The 20,245-nt window shown below is 37.7% G+C and overlaps 1 protein-coding gene across 2 annotated transcripts in view; it reads left to right on the forward strand.

Moving 5' to 3' along the window:
• Positions 1-3,215: 3,215 nt before the first annotated feature.
• Positions 3,216-20,245, forward strand: part of LOC117294893 (fibroblast growth factor receptor 3-like) — a 58,215-nt gene continuing 41,185 nt past the window's right edge. Inside the window, exons 1-2 of one of the 2 annotated variants that reach the window (XM_033777442.1) lie at positions 3,216-3,467; positions 13,896-13,981. The gene's annotated coding sequence lies outside the window, so the exon portion shown is untranslated. The remainder of the gene's footprint in view (positions 3,468-13,895; positions 13,982-20,245) is intronic. The other variant, XM_033777441.1, reaches the window with a different exon arrangement.

Genomic DNA, 20,245 nt, shown 5'->3' on the forward strand with positions numbered 1-20,245 from the left:
CAATACAGTTTTGACGATCAAACATGGTTTCAAAGTGTTTCGTTATGACACTGATCGCGTTCACTCCCTACGTGAACCCAGGCGCAAACTGAAAAACAAACAATGACAAGTCATTTAGAAACTCCCTCGATATTACTTGATACAAAACCTGTATATCTTTACATAACACAATCCATTCCATGTTGATAATTAATTACCAGATATGTTATACCTGAATGCAGAAACCATTGTGAAATTATTGAAAGGTTTGCGGTAACACCATGTAATGACTATCTCTTATGAGTTGGGGTGGTTCTAAAAAGAATCGTTGGTTTCAACTCGACGTTTCGATCAGTACGCTATGATCGTCTTCTGGAGCCCAACTCATTAATAGATAGTCATTACATAGTGTTACCGCAAACCTTTCCATATCGTTTTTCAAACATGCAATGTTTCAAATCCTACTCATTGTGAAATTACTCATGTTTCTTTTTGCTCGAAAATATATATATATATTACTAGACTTTGCATGTGCTGAGGCACAAAATCCAGGCGCGTTATTTGGTTACCTATAATACCTGCCCATGTCGAGACATTTGTGGGCTTCACTGTCTTTTTGATGAACCCAGCCCAGCCCATACGTCACACCAAAACCTTTTATATTTTCTTGTTTATAAAGAATGCTTTAGAGATCGAGACGTTTGGACCACACATCAAGCACAGAAAGTGAATGTCGCTGAATGACCCAAAGCATCACTTTGATCTCAACGAACCTGTTGAATCTATTTAAACGCGCTGGCTATTTGAATAAGTAACTGGGTTTTTACTATCTCCATTATGGCCAAAACATGATATAAACTACTCTCGTTACTGTCCCCCTTTGAATGACTGTTCAGAACGAAGTCATTTCACGTAATAAATGCATTTTTTAAACTACCCTTTTATATTTATTTGTAGATAGAAACAAATGCTGTAATTCTTCGAACAGGTCGATTTACGATGTTTCCTTAGCCTAAACCGCCATGGCGTTTGTGACTTGAAGCAAGTATTAGGTGCATCTCCCTTGCCTGGCTCGCCAGCTAATGTTCGGGTAGCCTAGAGAATAGGCTTGTTTTCCCAGAAATGTTGACCAAACTGCAAAAACTGTGGTGCTAAAGGTGACACCATCGGTGCAATCATATGAGAAACCGAAGAGAAAATCAAACATCAATGGTGTCAAAATAAAACAATTGTTTTGGAAGAAACTGGTGTTATTGTCCACCTTGTCAAGATTTATTCTCTCTTCGGTATATATGAACCCACACTCCAATTACTAACGTATTCCTTCGGTTTTTGGAACCGTTCAATTAATCAAAACAATTTCATTTTTAAAAGGTGGTCACGTTTTTGAGATAGTGCCGAAACTCTGGGGCGAACAATTTCCACGCATGAAGAATAATCCCTAAAGGAACACACAATCTTAGAAGCAATACCCGCTTCTTATTTTCAAATTTTGGGGATACAAAGTGATATCTTTTTCTATAACCGTAATACTTCGAAAGTGATCTAAATCTCAAAATGAAATAAACTATCCAAAGCCTTTGTGCCATTTACAACGTAAGTTTTATTGCCATAAACTTTCAGAGTAATTACCAAACGTATACAACCACTAACACTTGAACTCTAATGCTCTACCACTTAGCCATGACACCATGTGACAACACCAAAGTGTCAATTTTAACACCCAAGATGTTGCAAGCCATGGATGATCTATTTCTCCAGAGTGTTAACGCACGAATGCCCACATATTAATATAATTCAAAGCACTTAAATTCAAACGTTGGAAAAATGCACAAACCAGCCTGGGAAAGAATTAGACAAAATGTATTTGAACCGGTTTTTGCCATACGAAGCCGAAATAAAATGATTGTAGAACTATGTTCACATTACCTGCAATCAATGTTCCACTGGCATGCAACACATTGAGGGGGGGGGGGGGACACGTGCTCTGACGTCCGTGCTTGAAAACTTGCCCTTTGATATTAGAATTTACCAGAGTAAGATGATACAAGGCATTTGACGCGGAGGTATCAGTATTTGGTTTGTGGTAACACATATCTACCTCCCTGCTAGCAGATTATGTTCTTTTGAAAACATCTCTTGCTTTATTTTCTACGCTGCCGCGGAGTAGATTTTTCGGAATTCGGGCGACATCTCAGAGTAGATTTTCCGGTAAGTGTTAAAGACCAGTATTGAGTATTCTCACATGATGTGTCCCATCCCAACACATGCATGAAGATAACGCATCTGTGAACGTTTTGATTCAAACTAATTGGTCATACAAGTTGCAAGAAAACCCCCAAAGAATAAACATCATTGTTGCACACATTTGTTGTGCTTTCAGATGCCTAAAAAAGGCTTTAGGTGTGTAGTATTTTGTTATTTAAGTGAGCAATTACCTCTTTCTCATAGTTACTTCAGAGGGAGCCGTTGTTTTATACTATCAACAGCTCTCCATCGCTCGAATACAAGTAAGTTTTTAACTTTTTATTTTATGCTAATATAGTTGTTTTGAGTAATGTCCAGTCCCTTACAGATCCCCGAAAGACAACTTCATGCAGTCTTAGTTTAATCTAGAACCTCCATGGTTAAATATAGTTTCTACGAACATAATCAGTGACCACGGCGGACCGTTATTCCTCCATGGTTAGCCCATGGTTAGCCCACTGCGCCATGCATGCCATTTAAATATATAAACTATAGAGAAACTAACCATAGAACAATCTTCGCGCATTGCTTTATTGTCATTTATTGCAAGGTGTTGGAACAGACTTGTCTACGACAATAAACGTCCATAGCTTCTTGACCAATGTGACGTCATGTTATAAAAAAAAGACAGAGTTGAATGACCGACCCCTGAGTTGGTTTATCCCGAGCTCGCCACACAAAGGTAACGAGTGTATATTGTGAGGCTCCATTGATTAGGGGTAAACGGTGATAACCTATGCCCACAGTATATTTGAAGCTGAAAAGTGAATTCTCTTTGCTATGATTGTTACAGTTTTTCTACACACGATGTAAAAAGTTTGGTATCTAAAGTCATGCGCTCGAAGTTGAAATATTTCTTTTGCATATCATATTACAGAGTGCTTTATTCCACCTGCGCGTCAATCAATTAGCATGTCCCGTAACTAAATGGTATCGTCCACTTTGGCACCTCCCCATTTCTGTCAACATTTCGAAGAATGTGCAGTTACAACGTGTATGGAGATTAGGGGCCAAGCGTAAAAGAGTGGTACGTAAAATACATGTACACGGTGTGTGTGTGTTCAGTCGACCAATGCACCATATGAACTGGAAACTATTGAGATCGCCCATAGCCTAAACCGAAATCATCATGGAAAACCTGCCAAGATTCGTGTTTATCGGGAAGTAAACTCTACAAAAGGCATCAGTTTGAAGAGGAATATCTATTCTAACGGTGTGTGTACTTTTAATGGCGATTTAGGGTAAGTTTTGTGCGAAGTTGGATGACTTTTTGGGGTTGTGTTCAGTCGGTTACATGGGTGGGTTAAGATGGGTTCCATTGTTAATGCATTGGTAGCAACCATTTTTTGGTGGTCGGGCCGCGGCCTCGCCGTGTGTGTGATGGGCAACGTGCTCATTCTCTGACCCCAAACCGTTTTGCCAAAACTAAAACCATAACTGTTTTTTGAAGCATGTAAAAACCTCTTTAAAGATTGATGTATGATATAATAAGCTTGTTTTCTTGTTCAGATTCCTTTATAAGATAATTCGTTGAAATAAAACAGGTACTTGATGTCTTTTGAAACAAAATAATTGTACTTTTTGAAAGTTGAGAAGTTCAGGTCGACCTGAGCAGAGTCGCTGTTCTGCAGTCGCCGCTGGGGAATAAAGGCCCCCTTTATCTGCGGCGCACTGGGCCGCCATTGCGGCTCCATGGTTCGGGTCAGAATATGGGCACTGGGTTGGGAGAGAAAGATTGTGGTAAAACACAGCTAGGGTTTTGATCGAACTTTCTCATCTTACAAATTTTAGAGAAGCCGTTGGATAACTTTCCGTATGGCGCCACCACTTTTTCACTCATTTGTACAAAAAGGGATATATCAATCAGGTAAATTAGATACTATATTATTTTATTTCGAATGAAAAAGTGGTGGCGCCATACGGAAACTTTTCCAAGCCGTTTAATTATATCTGTGTATAACGAAAGTACAGTCCATTTGGGGCAATGTCAGTTTGGTGAACAATAAAGTAAAGACATTACTTTGTAAATCCTTAACACCAATTCATGTGTTTTCTTTAAGTGAAAATAGTTTGTTGCACTAATCGTAGTACTAGTTTGTTATTACTTTTTTGTGCAAGTTTCAGGCATGTATATATTACTGTAAATAAGTGAAAATAGGCAGAGAGGATCAAGGTGATCCAGGGAAACATTAAACGGAGACATCATGAATGTGTTTCAATTCAGGTATAGACTAGTGGTATTTTGGATGAGAATTCAAGGGAGGGTTTTTCACAAAGTAAATTGGTATAATTGTAATTTTTGCAAATAAGAAATACCATATGGCTGGCTGTTTGATACAGTACTTGGAAAATGGAATTCAGTGATGTATGAGATAACTGAAAAAGCAAATAACTTGGTTTAATTTTCAATTATATTTAAAACACTAAACCCTTGTGATTGTGAGCTTAACTAATAGCATGTGGCCACACTGATGATAGTGCAATTTCTTGGAACGATGGTATTGACTGGCTGACATATGCTGAAATGTATACATGATTAGAAATAGAATTGAAAGTTAAGAACAGATGCGGAATAAATTGCAATACATTATCTCTCACGGTGATACCTTTGGGGGTTTGGGAAAGTATGCTTCTGATATTATTGGCGACTGTCTGGTATCTTAATTAGAAATTCTGGCTGTTAGAGATTGTCAATGTTGTTTTGTTTAAGTCCGCTCAATTATGGAGTAGGCCGATAATAAATAAAAACTATCAAACAAAAGGAATTTGAATCTTATTTTTGAAGGAAACTCAGATTTTAGCCTTGAAATTTATTACAAGAAAAGGATGATTGAAACATTCTTTCTCTGACATCACTTGATGTTTTTTATCAACATCAAGTTGATTGGAACTTGATCAATTAATTTCTTTTTTCTGAAATGAGTAGCTAGACATTTTTGTAAAAGATCATTTACATTGTATTTTAATGAGTTTTCTGAAATAAGTTTTCACGCTGTGTTTTATTAAAAGCAAAATAAAACCCCACCGATTGAACTACCAAACACCCCAAGTTGGCTGTAAGAGTAAAGAGGACATAAATTGGCCCTTACTGCCTGACAGTGTTCATGGCATTTACGTGACAGTTTCACCCCACTTAAAAGTCGGGCAGAATACCTCAGAGATCTTCGAACCCGCCAAGAACTGCAGAGTGTCATTTTCAGTTTACCTGACATCGAACCATGTAGAGAATGTAAAGCTGTCACTACCCCACTTGCTCAGTACAAAATATCAAATTTAAATCTCGTGTTTGTTTTTGTTTTTTCATGGGTTTGACAGCATTTAGCATCGGATAACGCACGTGCTCCTCTCTTGTATATTTATATCGACAGTGTTTTCTGATTGCCCGTCTCAAATCTCTTTCGGCATTTTATGCATCTTCGAGAAGGCAAGAGGTTAGAGTGGGTTTCACTAGATTCTTAAGTCCACACAGTCTTGGAAGTCAGAAGAGCTTATCTTGAGAGAGCGTGGTAAATTTTCCATCAGCACAGCAATCCAAATGGTAGTGTGATTTGATTACTGTAACATGTAAGTAAGGCTGACATCTGCCTGAAAGATCCGATCTCGCAGCCATGACCCCTTCTCCTTCCATCCATACTGAGAGCACAGCGGCATTCCACAACTCAGTTTGTTTACCTGAGTCAGAGCCTAGTTTGGCCTCGCTTATAAAGTTACTGTTGCAATTTCAACATCACACCCCAAGGTTTCAATGACTTTCCCACCACCCCCCCCCCCAGAAAATCTCTCGGAGAGAGAAAAGTTACAAAGAATAGCAAGGTTAACAAAGATGCTCTACAGCCAATTTTAAAAATGGTATCTACCGACTAACTATACTTGTTTTGTATAGCGTTTTGTGTGTGTATGTATTCAGAAATAATGTCTCTCCAAAAGACGAGCAGAGTATACTGTTCGAAACGTTGAGTCCCAAGCGGCTCTTTTCAGAGCCAACACTCACCCTAAGAGATTTACACATGGTTGTACCCGCAATTTTTTATATTATTTATTGATAGTTTCTTCTTAGATAATGCCAGTTTAAGGCAAAGTATACCTTTGGTTTTTGAAACGGTTCGACTATAAATATATTATACTAAGATATTATACTAACTAACCTGTGAAAATTTCATTCCGAAAGGTGGTGGCGTTTTGAGATTTGGTAAAGATCCAGAGAGAATATGTCCATGCAGGAAGGATTAATTCATGGAATTACATGTAGGCCACGCATGACCTCCATTGCCCCATGTCTTGGCCGTCGTGCCCCTTCAGAAGTTCCCATTGTCTTTATGATTTTCCAATGGAATTGCCCTTTAAAAAATGATGAAATTCTAGGCCTGAGAATTATTCCTATAGGAATACACACATTTAAATTTTGTTGTATAAAAGTGACAGTTTTTATAACCACATTACAGTGTACTTCAAAATGAAATGTTTCTCAAAGTGCTTTATATTATCAAAAGCTGCTGATGGCTCTAAACCAATGGTTTTTATTGTCAATAATTTAAAGAGTGATAACCAAACTTATAGGCCTACCTTCCCATCAAAGTATGAGTTCAAGAATCATCAGGTGCAAAATTGGGTATGACTAACTTGTAAAGTGAGAATTTTAAAGTAGTGTCAGATCTGGTGTTGCTGTTAAAGGCACTGGACAATATTGGTAATTACTCAAAATAATCGTTAGCATAAAAACTTCCTCGGTACGAGCAATGGAGAATTGCTGATAGTTATAAACCTTTTTAGAAACAGCTCTTTCTGAAGTAACAGTTTTTATGAGAAAGATGTAATTTCTCAATCAAATATTAAAATACTTCAGGCCTGAAGCCTGTTGTTATGCATCTGAAAGCACACAAATTTGTGCAACAAGGGTGTTTTTTCAGTCATTATCCTTTTGCATCTTCGATGACCAATGGTGTACAAATTTTCACAGACTTGCAGGGGTGTATGCTTCAATTTTGAAAGGGCAAGGGCACCAAGGCATTTTCTTCTTGGGAAAGGGGCACCCTATGATAAAATTGCAAATTTGTTGTGGAGCATTTCAAGGGCACCAAGGCAATGACCAGGGGACACGGAGGCAATCGCCTTCGTTGCCTCCGTGAAGTATCAGGCCTGGACATGTCATTTTATGCGATATGTTGGGATACAAGTGAGAATACAAGTCTTTGACAATTACCAAAGGTGTCCAGTACCTTTAAAGTGTGAGTTTCCTCGTGGTTTGCGTACAAGACTCTTTCAGAGCTAAGACATTAGGTTGCATTTTTTACAAAGAGACATCAAAATCCGAAGAGCCAACATTAGTTTCTGAATGGTCAAGGGATTGTACCTTGTACATCTAACATTAGGATTGTGTATTATTCAATAGGTGACAAGGCCAGTCAAACAAAACGCTGTTTAATTTGGTTGTTTGTTTGATTTATTGGCAGATAGGATTATAAAAACATTTGCATGTCTTCTTAGAATATTCATGAGATAGTAGAGACCCAAACAGTGGAGATGGGATTCTAAATAAAGGGGCATTCCCAGTGTTTGAAGGCTGTAGTGTACCTTTTGTATTAGTTTTGTTATGGTAGCCTTATAACTCCATCTGGTTGGGAGTATATTTAGGACTCGGGTTCTTTTTACTAGAGGAATATAACAAAAGACTCTGCTAGGGTCGAAACGTCAGGCCATTAACTTTTTTTTGCGTTCTTTTTACTGTTCAGTTCTTATCAATTCTTATTTAATAATAATAATAATAATAATAATAATAAGACTTGTAATGCGCACATATCCACCCTGCTGGGTGTTCAAGGCGCAGTAAAACCAAAAACAAAACAAAAACAAAACAGAAACAAAACATAACACAAAGAAAAACAGACACAACAAAATTAGTCATTGAAAACCTGTGACATAAGATAAGTTTTTTTTAGATAAGTGCCTCATCTATTGCATGTATGCAAGTTTTCCATCAGATGATTTTTTTTCATTCATTCTCATTTGTGCCATTCGAATTTGAAAACCCCCACTGCAAACCATTGGAATTATGTAGTTTCCTCTTTTGTGGCGAAGTTACAGTTGCATGCCTGCCTATTGGTTTTTGTTCAGAGCTTTAGTGTGGAATGGACAAATGTGTGCAATGTTTACAATTTTAGATGCATTCGCCACTTGAGGTGGCAGTCATGATATTTACAATACAGACTGGCACAGTGCCATCATGGTACAAAAACATTTGAAGAATTTTTGAATAAGTTACTTAGAGATTTATCTGGCAATAGAATAAGGATCTAGCCAACGCTTTAAACAGAAGATACGAAGAGAGCCGCCCATACCCCCATTCCTACCTTCTTCACTGATCCTCTTTTCTTTTGAAATTTGCGACCAGGTAAACCCTAAAGGAAAATCCACAGATTTTACATGGGTGAATAGCTTGAAGGGAAGGATTATTAGATTTTACTCTCACAATGATGAAGTCCTTCATAAAGTTTTCAAGTCTTTCGCTTCGGGGGTAAGATTCAAAAGAGATCTTAAAACCCACTGTCTACTGTTCTATTTTGGAAGCTAGTGATTTTTTTTATGCCAAAAAGTCGGTAAGATCCGTTTAGTTTTACTCAAGAGGGTGAAAAGTAGAGCCCTCAATTAAAGCTCTATGGGCAAGTCCACTTCCTTTCCAAACTTGTGAAATGAAAACCTAGTGTTACTATTTGCTTCTACTTAATGATAAGCCTATGGTGATATTTTCAGTATATATTACAGTTGAAAACCTAAAACAATGAGATCCTGAGAAAGACTTTTTGACAGAAAGTGTAGCTGTACAAATGAAAGTAATGTGCCTTTGTTTAGATTTGGTAATCACTGCACCAGAAAAACAAAGTGTGTTTGCAACTTGGCAAACCCAAGTCCCATCATGACATATGATACACTACTGCAGAGGGGTTTTATAACAATCCTCTGAAAACAGAAAAACAAGTCTGGTTTCCCGAATGGTGTTTAGTCTTAAAGCCAGCTTGTCATGATGCAATTACAAGACAATTTACACTTGGCCGCCAGAAAGGGAACATTTTGACCTCTGCATCAAGACTTCATTCTGTCCCGCTGTCTAAATAGACTCTCTGGTCAAAGGTCAAATCTCGGTGGGAAACAGGCAGAGGGAACTGTGTTTAAGGAGTTGTACATCCGTGTGTTGAACCATGGTACGAACTTTTGAGCCGATCAGACGGTTTCCTCTTGTTCTTTTCTAAACAGTGCGATGAAAAACTGAAAAACACTGTACAAAAGTTATGTGGGATCGGTCAGTTTCTCTTTTTTTCGCAATTCAAAAGTTGCATATCTGAATATTTTGACAAAATCAGTTAGGGAGGCCGATTCCAATTTTCTGTGCAATAACTTCTGCATTATGAAGCTGCTATAGCAGGGATTTCTCAGTTAAAAGCAATTGCAAACAACAACAAAAACTGTTCCCATACAAACACATTTCTGTGCCTATGTTGTCCCATCACTGCCGTGTCAATGATCATCACTCTTTTCAAAACACAAACTGAAGTAAACTGTGTCTTTCTCCAACTTTCTCAAAAGCTTGAAGTTTGACTACAATTTCAGACTGGCTTCAATTAGTAGAGGGCAATTCAAAAGTTCATGTCAAAGTTTTGCTGCAGAGATTTGAAGTGATGCATGGTGCCCCCCCCCCCCCTACAAATCAAACTGAGCGGCAAATGTGTACAGTTAAAGAGAAGACCAGAGCTTTGCCTGTGAGAAGGCCTTGGGTGACACAAAGGGGTAACTTAACAAATGAATTCAATACCTGCAGATGCAGTTAATCAGGCAGCTACTGGCTAGTCTCAGAGCTGATCATACTTCCAAATGTTATTAGATGGTATCTGTGATTGTACTTACACCCTCCTTCCTTTGTGTTTTGAAACAATCCCGAAGGACCCCAATGCAGGAAGTTGTTATTTGCGCTAAGTAAAGTTACAGGCCGTTCTTAATTGATGGCTTTTTTCTGCCCTTGTTAGTGTAATTAGTAATGAATGCAGCAGGCCTTGTAGGTTACCATTGATTAACGCCAGTCTTTTCTCTGGTAATTAATGGATGTTGTAATTATACACACATATCTGAACATTATAATGGTTCAACCAGTCACTCAAAATGCTGAGTCTTCAACATTCAACTGTTGTGGTTAAGCTGGATCAAGGGTTTATAATGTCCCATTGTTAAAAACTCTTTGTGTTTTTGTCTCAAGGCTTTTGAGGTTTTTATTGACAAGCTAGGTTATGATTAAACTTAGATATACTCTACTAAGGGGTCTGTGCTTTTGAGTGGTGACTGGTGAGCTAGCAGGATCAGTTAGCTTGTCAGTCATTTCGTTGGTCAACCAGCTTTTTAACTGGTTCGTATTTTGGGGTTTCCTTTCTACAAATACTAGCATGGGACCGTATTATTTAAATCAATACAGACAATTAGTGGTTTATGCAGTTACAACTATAAGCAATAAACTAGCCTGCTGGACTTTGGTGTTTTAAGTGCCATTTGGCCAGCAAAAAATTTGTCACGGGAGATCACTGTATTATCCTTGTTCTATGGTGTAATAATGATGCAAGCGATTTGGTGATTGGACTAGGACCTAGCTCTGTGGTCATGATTTAAAGGAACACGTTGCCTTGGATCGGTCGAGTTGGTCTTTGAAAATTGTTCTGTAACCGCTTGTTGGAAAATGTATATGGTTAGAAAGATATTGTAAAAGTAGAATACAATGATCTACACAAATATGCCTTTAACAAATATGTTGTGATAGAGATTTCACGGAGTTGATAAGGGGGCTTTTGTGTATATGGTGTTGATTATTATGTGGTTTTCCACTGAATGTAGTATCTTATTCCACTGCTATTTGCTCTTTTTTGTATTTATTGCCAAAGTACCCAGTAATTATTGTCTACAAGTTGGTTCGTCTGTCATACCAAAAGTGCTAAGATTTTTTTTTTGAAATATCAGAAAAATTATGATTAAATAGCTAAGTAACACTCAATAAAATATTCCTACTTTTTTCCAAGAACCGATTACCATGCCTGACTACGGTTATCCTCTACATTTTCCCCTGCTCTCCCAGCTTCCCATGGTATCAAACAAAATGAGAACCATCATGTTTATTCAGTGATAAATGAACAGGAAGTGGACCAACTCTAAAACTTTTGAATCAAGCGAAATTGCACCCCGCCATGCTTTCTGTAAGCTTCTTTTATGATGCTTGTTTACATAGATACTGTGAATTAAAGATACAAAGTGCAGTATAAGCATTATTATCTTGCAATTACGCTCTTCTTTCGTTTTCAAATTTGATTTGGTGTCTAATCTCACTTTAAAATGCCAACAATACTAGCGAGCAATGTACCGATATCTCTCAAAAAACGGTATTACATAACAAATGTTCACATTCCAAAGTGAAATAAACTCAAATGTGAAATTTAAATTTTGATGCCAGGATCATGTTTTACTCTTTTCTGTTGTTTAACAAAAATCAACAGCATAGCATGCCAGACAGTGATGTACCAAATTAAGATCGCCCGTAAGATTGTTAACACAAAGAATTCCCTCTTCCCAAAGTGAAAATTTTGATACGCCTGCCCTGATCATCTTTGTCAAGGCAAGGCCAGCTTTGCTGAACCATGAAGCAAACTCCTAAGCTAATGCTGAACCATGAAGCAAACTCCTAAGCTAAATGATTACCAAATGTTTGGCATGTGTTTAGAAGTCAGAAGTCCGTCAGTCCATGGTCAGTCTGACTCAATGATGAAATTAAAAAAAGTTGTTGAATGACTGAACTGTCCAAAGCTCATTAAATTGTTTAATTGTAGATTTTGTATTTGTTAAGCGCTTTGATCTAGTGTTTTGGACATAATGTGCACTTTGGCAGCACCCTGTACTATTATTATCATATGAGTTTTTAAAACAAATGACCTTCATTTTCTTTTGGAACATAAAAATCAAGATTCAAAACTCAAGTTCCTTAGTACTTAGTGTGTTGTTTTGTTGGTCAGACTCCTAGGCTGGAACCTTGTCTATCAATAGGTTTAGGGCAAAACAGCTACATAATTCTAGTTCACGCAATTCTAGTTGTCGAACTTGCATAATTTGACTTGTCCTTTTTTGTGACTTTCTCAATTACATTGTGTAAATAATTGTCTAGTTGTGGTGTACTTTTCTGTAGGTTTAAATCAACATTTTGAAACTGATTTTTCGCATGATAAATAAGTAAGTTGAATTGAGGAATTCAATCAAAAGTTTTGGTTTGTGTTATGTATTAAATTCAACCTTAACACTTTGGCATTGCAAGATTAATGCAACTCATAATGGGCCTGATACTTAAAGGCAGTGGACACTATTGGTAATTACTCAAAATAATTATCAGCATAAAACCTTTCTTGGTAACGAGTAATGGGGAGAGGTTGATAGTATAAAACATTGTGAGAAATGGCTCCCTCTGAAGTGTCATAGTTTTCGAGAAAGAAGTTATTTTCCACGAATTTGATTTCGAGACCTCAGATTTAGAACTTGAGGTCTCGAAATCAACCATCTAAACGCACACACAACTTCGTTTGACTAGGGTGTTTTTTCTTTCATTATTATCTCGCAAGTTCGATGACCGATTGCGCTCAAATTTTCACAGGTTTGTTATTTTATTCATATGTTGAGATACACCATTTGAAGGCTAGTCTTTGACAATTACCAATAGTGTCCACTGCCTTTAACACTCAGACAATGAAGGGGATTGCCTCCATGCCTCATGTATTGCCTTGGTGCTCTGGAAATGTGCCTGTAGAAATTCACAATTTTCTTTTAAGTCGCCCTCTACCAAGGAAAAAATGCCTTGGTGCCCTTGCCCGTTCAACAACGAAGCATACAGGCCTGCCACATTTATTTCAAGGTCATCGTAAACAAAAACATTTCTGTTATTACAGGAAATAAGACGAAGGTTTTAACAAAATCGAATTCCGCAGAAGAATGAAGTCAATATGATGTCAACTGTTCCCAGTACACCAGTTTCCCCTGGTGGTTTATATAATAATCTAAGGATCGCGTGCATTTTATGAATATAATTTGGTTAACGTGTATTGTTATCTTGCCTGACTACAGAAGCCTTTACAATTGAAAAAAGGGACACCCGTAAAATTCTTTTAGTGTAAAAATTGAACCATATGTTATGGTTCATTACCTCGGACTAAAACCACATTTAGATTGTGTTCTTTTTTTTAGAAAATAAAATAATGAAACCTTTGTTACAGGGAAAGTGTGTTATTGATTTCAGAGTGACTTATGTATTTTATATAACGGCTTGTTATTGACAGTAAAAATAGTTATTCTCAAATGCAGCCGCCCTTGCAGTTTTTGAGATGATGCTGATTTGCATGTTTCTTTTTTTAATTCAGCTGTGCTGTTATTGAAAAAACAGTCAATTGAAAAACAGTCCTTCTGTGGCTGCCATTTTCCTCTTTTTTTTTAACAAGGTGCCTGCGTGAAAAATGGGAGCAGTTTGTGTGAACATTTTGTATATCGTATATAATTTAATAAATTGTCATAAACAAGAGAGGGTGAAGTATTATCTTATTGAGGTTGTCATGAAACATAAGCCATCAAATTGACAGTTTTTTACTTCCATTTGTTCTTTATTGTAGATGTGTGGGACCTAAAGCCATCTGAGACACAACAAAATAATCCTACAAACATAAGACGTAGTGAGTGATACCGCTCTAGCTAAAAGGTAAGAAACGAAAGGTACCTGTTAATCCTCTTTGATCCTCCCACGCATGTAATTTCAATTTTTTTGTTTTCTATCAATTTTCAAAGAAAGGTCATTTGGATGTAGGCCTACACCTTAAAGCACATAAAGAAAAATTGCCTCAGAGTTTTGTTTAAGTGTCTGTGTTTGTTGGTAGAATATGGTAGAATGAGCTGTATAGGCCCCTAAAATACAGAATGGATTGCCCCAAACTAGCCCGATCGAGGTTCACTTTAAGGATGTCCCCCCAACAAGGTACAAAATATCCCCAAGAGGATATAGTGCTACAAGAGAATCCTCGAAAATAAATGTCCCTGTCTGTTCGCCAATCTTTTTTTAAATGAACACATTATTTTTGTAGACCTTCTGCTTTAATTATACTTCAAGCAATTCTTTCTCACAACCCCGAAACCCTCTTCAAAAGCATCTAGGCTAAAGATCAAAGATCCACCAAAATACATTCAGCACTCCGATCAGACATAACATAAGAAATGGCAGAGGACGTTGGCCCAAGCAACCTGGGAACTGCTGCCTTTTGTTTATTTGATTAGTGATGGTCCTTGATGCAATGGTTTGAAACATTGGCCAAAATGACAGCTGCCTAAATAAAACCATATCTTCTGCTAACATCAACAATATGTGGGTGGCGTAGAAAAAAGGTTGGTAGAAAAAAAGTTGGAAGGATCGTGTCCGGGAGTGGAATAAAAAACTAGCTTTGTCCTGAATTTTGAATCCTGTCGGTTGAAGGTTATCGCTGATGGCAAAGGAGAGAGGTAATTAAGAGGGAGGTTATTAGGAAGATAAGGTGCTTTTTAATCAGTTTTGTTCGATGGGGAATAAAGAATATTGCAATCAAATATATCTAAACAATATCTGTCTTTGGAATTGGATGGTCACCATTTCAATTATTTATCAATCTCAGATGTGAAATTATCTAGGGACAGCCACATAACAACTTCGATGAAATAGTTTATCAGTAAAAGGTTAGGGTTATTAATTGTCAACATTTTTACAAGCTTTTTACAAACTGTAACCTTAAATGTTTTTTTTCCCCCTAGAAAATATGAGCTGTAAAACATGACTTTCAGGCCTTTTTTGTAATGTTGGATTACACATGATTCAAGTATCTCCAAGTAGAGTTAATGTTGGATTACACATGATTCAAGTATCTCCAAGTAGAGTAAAGTGGAAAGATATTTAATTTTCTTTTTACATTTTTACTTGGGGGGCAGAGAGGGGTAGTGGAAAAGTGTACCATTTGTACGCTTGTGAAATGTTGTAACCAGTATCCAAAACATGTTATTGATGAATACAAATGCAGCAGAATTACCTTACTCTTGTATTTTTCAAACTGAATCACTTTCCATGAATTTTCAAAGCGTCTCAGTGACCCAATTGTTGGCTCTCAAATTGAAGCATTGACTGTCAACTTTTGAGTCGAACAAGAAAACAATCTGGTTTTCACCATTGCTGCGACTCCCACCCTTTTTTTGTACTATTGGGACGCATGACCTCTAAACCTATTGACAATCCACCATTCCTCTTTTCAAAATGAATTATTGAGTTAAGTATTACTCCCGATGCTGATTCCAAACAAAATGATCAACTGTTGTGAGATTCCCATTCATGAATAGTGCCAAGAAAGAAAAAAAGAGGCCCAAATTTTCTGCCTGATGTACCAATGAATGGTCACAAACATGTTTGTTTGTCTTCACTGGATCTCCTTCTGTCACAACAGGGTGGGCCTCTCTCTCTCTTGCACATGACACAAACCCCTATAACTTTGTTATCTCTAGTGGGAACAGCTCAAGTAGAGAGGTGTACAGCAGGTGTGGAGGTTCATGTATGTTGTTTGTTGATACAGGGATAGCATGACTCTGTGGCTGGCAGAGTCCAATCCAGAGAGGTACAGGTTTTTTCCCCCTTCATCACCTCTGACCTGCATTGTTGTACTGTCTTTTAGTTTGAGCGATAAAGGCATTTGAACTTTTTGAGTTCAGTAATGATAGGAGAACTTTTTGTTACTGTAACTCATTTTTAGGTGTGCGTGCACAGACACCTCTTGTTTTTCTTCATTCTTGTTTTTTTTTTTTTGGGGGGGGGGGGGGTGGGGAGTAGGTTTATTGTACAAAGCTGTTTATCAGTTAGGTGATTTAAAAACTTGTAGTTGATGTAACTGGTTGTTTTTTAAACAAACACTAGGCACGAAAAGGTAGCGTCCTTAGGAACTAGACAATCGTGTCTTAGGCTCTTTTGTTATTTCAGACATAATGCTTCATGGAGGCTATTGCCTTGGTGCCCTTCGCGCTGTTTCTTTTCAGTATAAAAACTTGGTTCCCCTCCCATGAAGGTTTCATGTACACCTTCCCCAGTACACCAACCAAGAACCAGAACTGAATCGGGTATTACGTACCTGTCTGAAATAGCTACCCTTCTTGGGTGTTGTTCAGGGTAACCAGGTGTGCTCATTTACTGATCCTGGGATTTGTGGGTACGCAAATCCCCCCAAAAGCCCAGAGTTGGGGGAAGAATGCTGAAACGTATTAGCGCATGTGAATGATTGTACTCTTTCTAATGAGGTATTGATCGGGAGAAAAGTGGTCTTTATTTCTCTTGGAAGGGTAAGACTTCAACCATACAGCCACACAAAAGGGGCGCAGCTTTAATGTCAGCCAGTGGACATTGTAGGAATTCCTTAGCCTTATTATGCAACTAACTGGACCTTTTTTTTTCTTGTGGGAGGGTGAAGAGATAGTAGAATAGCACTAGAATGAAATGAGGATCCGTAGGGAATTCGTGTGATGGGTTTTTTCTTTTGAGGGGTTAGATTAATGAGAAGTTGAAGAAGTCGGAATGCTAGTAAGGTTTCATCATCTATCGTTTTCATCTATGAATAATATGTTTGGTATTTTGTCTGACAAGGGAACAAATAAAAAGATATAGACAAAAAAAAAATATTCTACTTGCTCTGATGAGGAAACCTTTTTATAAAGTTAAGGCCGAGTCACACTGCAGCGATAACAAAAACGACACAATCTCGAGGCAAAGAGAACGCATTCTTTTGGTTGACTTGCTCCATGCAGAATACGCACACGCTCATCAACCTATAGAATGCGTTCTCTTTGCGTCGTGATCTTTGTTGTTTTACGTTAGAGCTGCAGTGTGACTGTGTGATTTCAGAGTCGACATGTTGTTTAATTGATTAATGGAGTTGATACAAGTAGCTTTCTTGGTTAATTGTGGCCGTTTGTCAAAGACCAGTACCCACACTTTGTTTGAGCATAGAGAAAGGACAGATGGTTAGCTAATATGTAGCAATATGTAGAAAATTTAACAAAATCCAGCGGACCCTTCACTCAGCGCTGGGATCACTGTTCAGAGAGAATGTTAGAGAAGTAGGTTTGACTAATAGAAAACACCACTCTGTAAATCCTTCATAATACCCGTGTAGGCTACATGTAGACCCTATGCCCCATTGTAGTCAGTGCAGTCAAAATCTTGTTTTTTTTACACAAAATACCCCCATGAACTAAGTTTCAGTTAGTTTCGACCCAACTGTTGTACTTTGTGCGACTCAATATATAATTAAAAAAAGTTTTTTCATCGGGTACCGAGGGTGGGTAAAGTTTTTATGAAAACTCCACTTCTTTGTGATAGGTTCATGGCCAGTTCAAAGTCACACAAAGCCATGGTAGTAGGACGCAAACAAAATGTCTATGCTTGGTGCAGTATTCAGTATGCCATATCAGAGTTGAAACCTCAGTTTGTGCGGTCTCGTTAAGAAGAAGGGGAACAAAACCGTGTCAGAAATGTGGAAAAATTCAATTGGGTAACAATGGTTCCTGTTTTATATTGGATTACACTTGGATCCCTAGAAGTGGTTAAATTTATAGCGTTGGGTCAAACAACATAGCTCCGCCCCCTCCAAAAGAAAAATACAAAAAAATATGAGTGTCACAATGAATAACGACCGTGCCTAATATTACAAAGGGTTTATTGTAATGCACATATTATTTATTGAGTTTTAACAACTGTAGACATTTTTGTTTATTGTCTACAATGTTCCTTTGGGGTTACCAACTTAGTTCCCAAACATAGGACACTTTGTTTACCCCAAGTTGAAGAATTGCTTGTAAAACGAAATCTAGGATATTCTTTATTTTCCCTCTTTTCTACCACCCTCTACAGACTGTTGTTTGTCTGATATGTTCTACTTTAAGTAGGGTGGGACTGAAAAAGTGGATTAAACATCACTGTTTGTTTACCCCAAGTTGAAGAATTGCTTGTAAAACGAAATCTAGGATATTCTTTATTTTCCCTCTTTTCTACCACCCTCTACAGACTGTTGTTTGTCTGATATGTTCTACTTTAAGTAGGGTGGGACTGAAAAAGTGGATTAAACATCACTGTTTGTGTGTCCCCCCCCCCCTTTTGGAGCTTATTTATTTTTCAGATAATGTTAATCTAGAATAGCATAATGGGATTTGTTAGCGCAGGGTTTTAAACAAGACAGTAACATAACGCCAAAGCTACCCAAGGACCAAATGGTAATCCTGCTAGTCAACATGGAAGCCTATTTGCATCCAAGGGATGCAGAAAGCATCAGTCAGAACTAGACTCTAGAGTGCGTGACAGGCGTCCACAAAGCCATCTGTGAAATCCTAGAAAAACACAACTGAGATGATTTCTTCCTATGAAGAAGTAACAATACTTCCCCTTGTTTTGTTCCCCTTGTTTTGTTCCACACACAACGAAATTGAATCGTTTAATTTCTTATACTTTTTAGGAATGTTACTTAGGAGAGGGTTAAGTGATAAGTGTGCCATCACGGAACCCTGATACTGGACTCGAGATTCACCCTTTAAAGTATTTACTGAGGTTGAACTTAGCTAAACTGAGCCCAAGTGAAAATGACCATCATCAAAGTCAAGTGATGTTTTTACCATGCTTTGAGTTTGGGTATAAGATAGGGATAAAAAACATTTACCAGTGGGCATGACTAAGATTGGAGTTATTTTGATTAGATGCAGTTTTATTTGCAATCGTTACTGGATGTACATATGTGCAACATCTGGCCTAAGATGAGGGTATGTAAGAGTCTTGAGATATGTATAAGAAACTCTTGAAATAAATTTGTTTTCTTCTCTAATTGAAAATTTGAAATTGGAAAGCACTTTTTAAAGTGAATTCACAAATCGTTTATTAACTTAAATACGAATGGAATGTGTAGTTACACTGCAAGCGATCTACACACTCTAAATACACATTGAAGATATAGGACTAGACAGGGTTATGCACTCCCTTATCCTTGATGATAACAATCTAAGGAACGCTCAGCTGGGGTTCTGTCTTGGAACTAAAAACATGTAGCCAAGATTGCAGGAGTCTAGTGATTGGCAGATAGCCTGGAAACATCTTGTAATAAATGTCTTGGCAATCACCTGGTGTTGAAGAATGCTACCATCTGCCTGAAATGTAAAGGCACTGTACACCATTGTGAGAAGATTAGATTTGTTATTTTATGCATATATGTTGGGATACAGCAAGTGAGAGTAGTTTTCTTTGACAATTACCATTAGTGTCCTGTGCCTTTAATGACACATCAGCTCATTACCATAATGGCATTGTAACACTTTGAGGTCTCGCTAACCTCACCATGGTTGATGTCTTGACCATTTAAGGCAAAATCAAGTTTGCAGGGACGTGATTTACGACAGTGTTGTTTGCAAAATGCTGGATAAACGATACAGCACTAGATTTGGGTAATTTTACGCAGTGCACAAACTTCAGTGATTGGAACGACCTCACCCCGAAAAATGATGTTGCAATTAGGTCGTGTCATTACAGTGAAGGACTTCATAGCTGTGGTTCTTATTATGTCCACTGGAGTGGGTAAAGCCAATGCCTTCCAAATGGTCTTCTACCAATAATCAGATGTTCAGTTTATCCAGTGATGAGCTGTCCCCCAGATGAGATGCAACTTTGACATGTGGATTTATAGACTGAAGAAAGGAAACTTAGTAATTAAAAACAGTTGGACTCCTTATCAAAAGCTGTACTCATAAGCTCGGTCAAGACGCTGGTACTTCAAGTACAAACATCCATGGGTATGTTAATGCTTGAAATAAATCCCTGTTTGAGAAGACAACAAGGAAATACTCACCACCTTGTCAAAAATATAATTATTTTAAGAGAAAAAATACTTGGCAGGAGGATGTATAGTAAATTATTTCTAAATAGGCCTAC

The sequence above is a fragment of the Asterias rubens genome, chromosome 9 (assembly GCF_902459465.1).
Source record: "Asterias rubens chromosome 9, eAstRub1.3, whole genome shotgun sequence".
Taxonomy (NCBI): Eukaryota; Metazoa; Echinodermata; class Asteroidea; order Forcipulatida; family Asteriidae; genus Asterias; species Asterias rubens.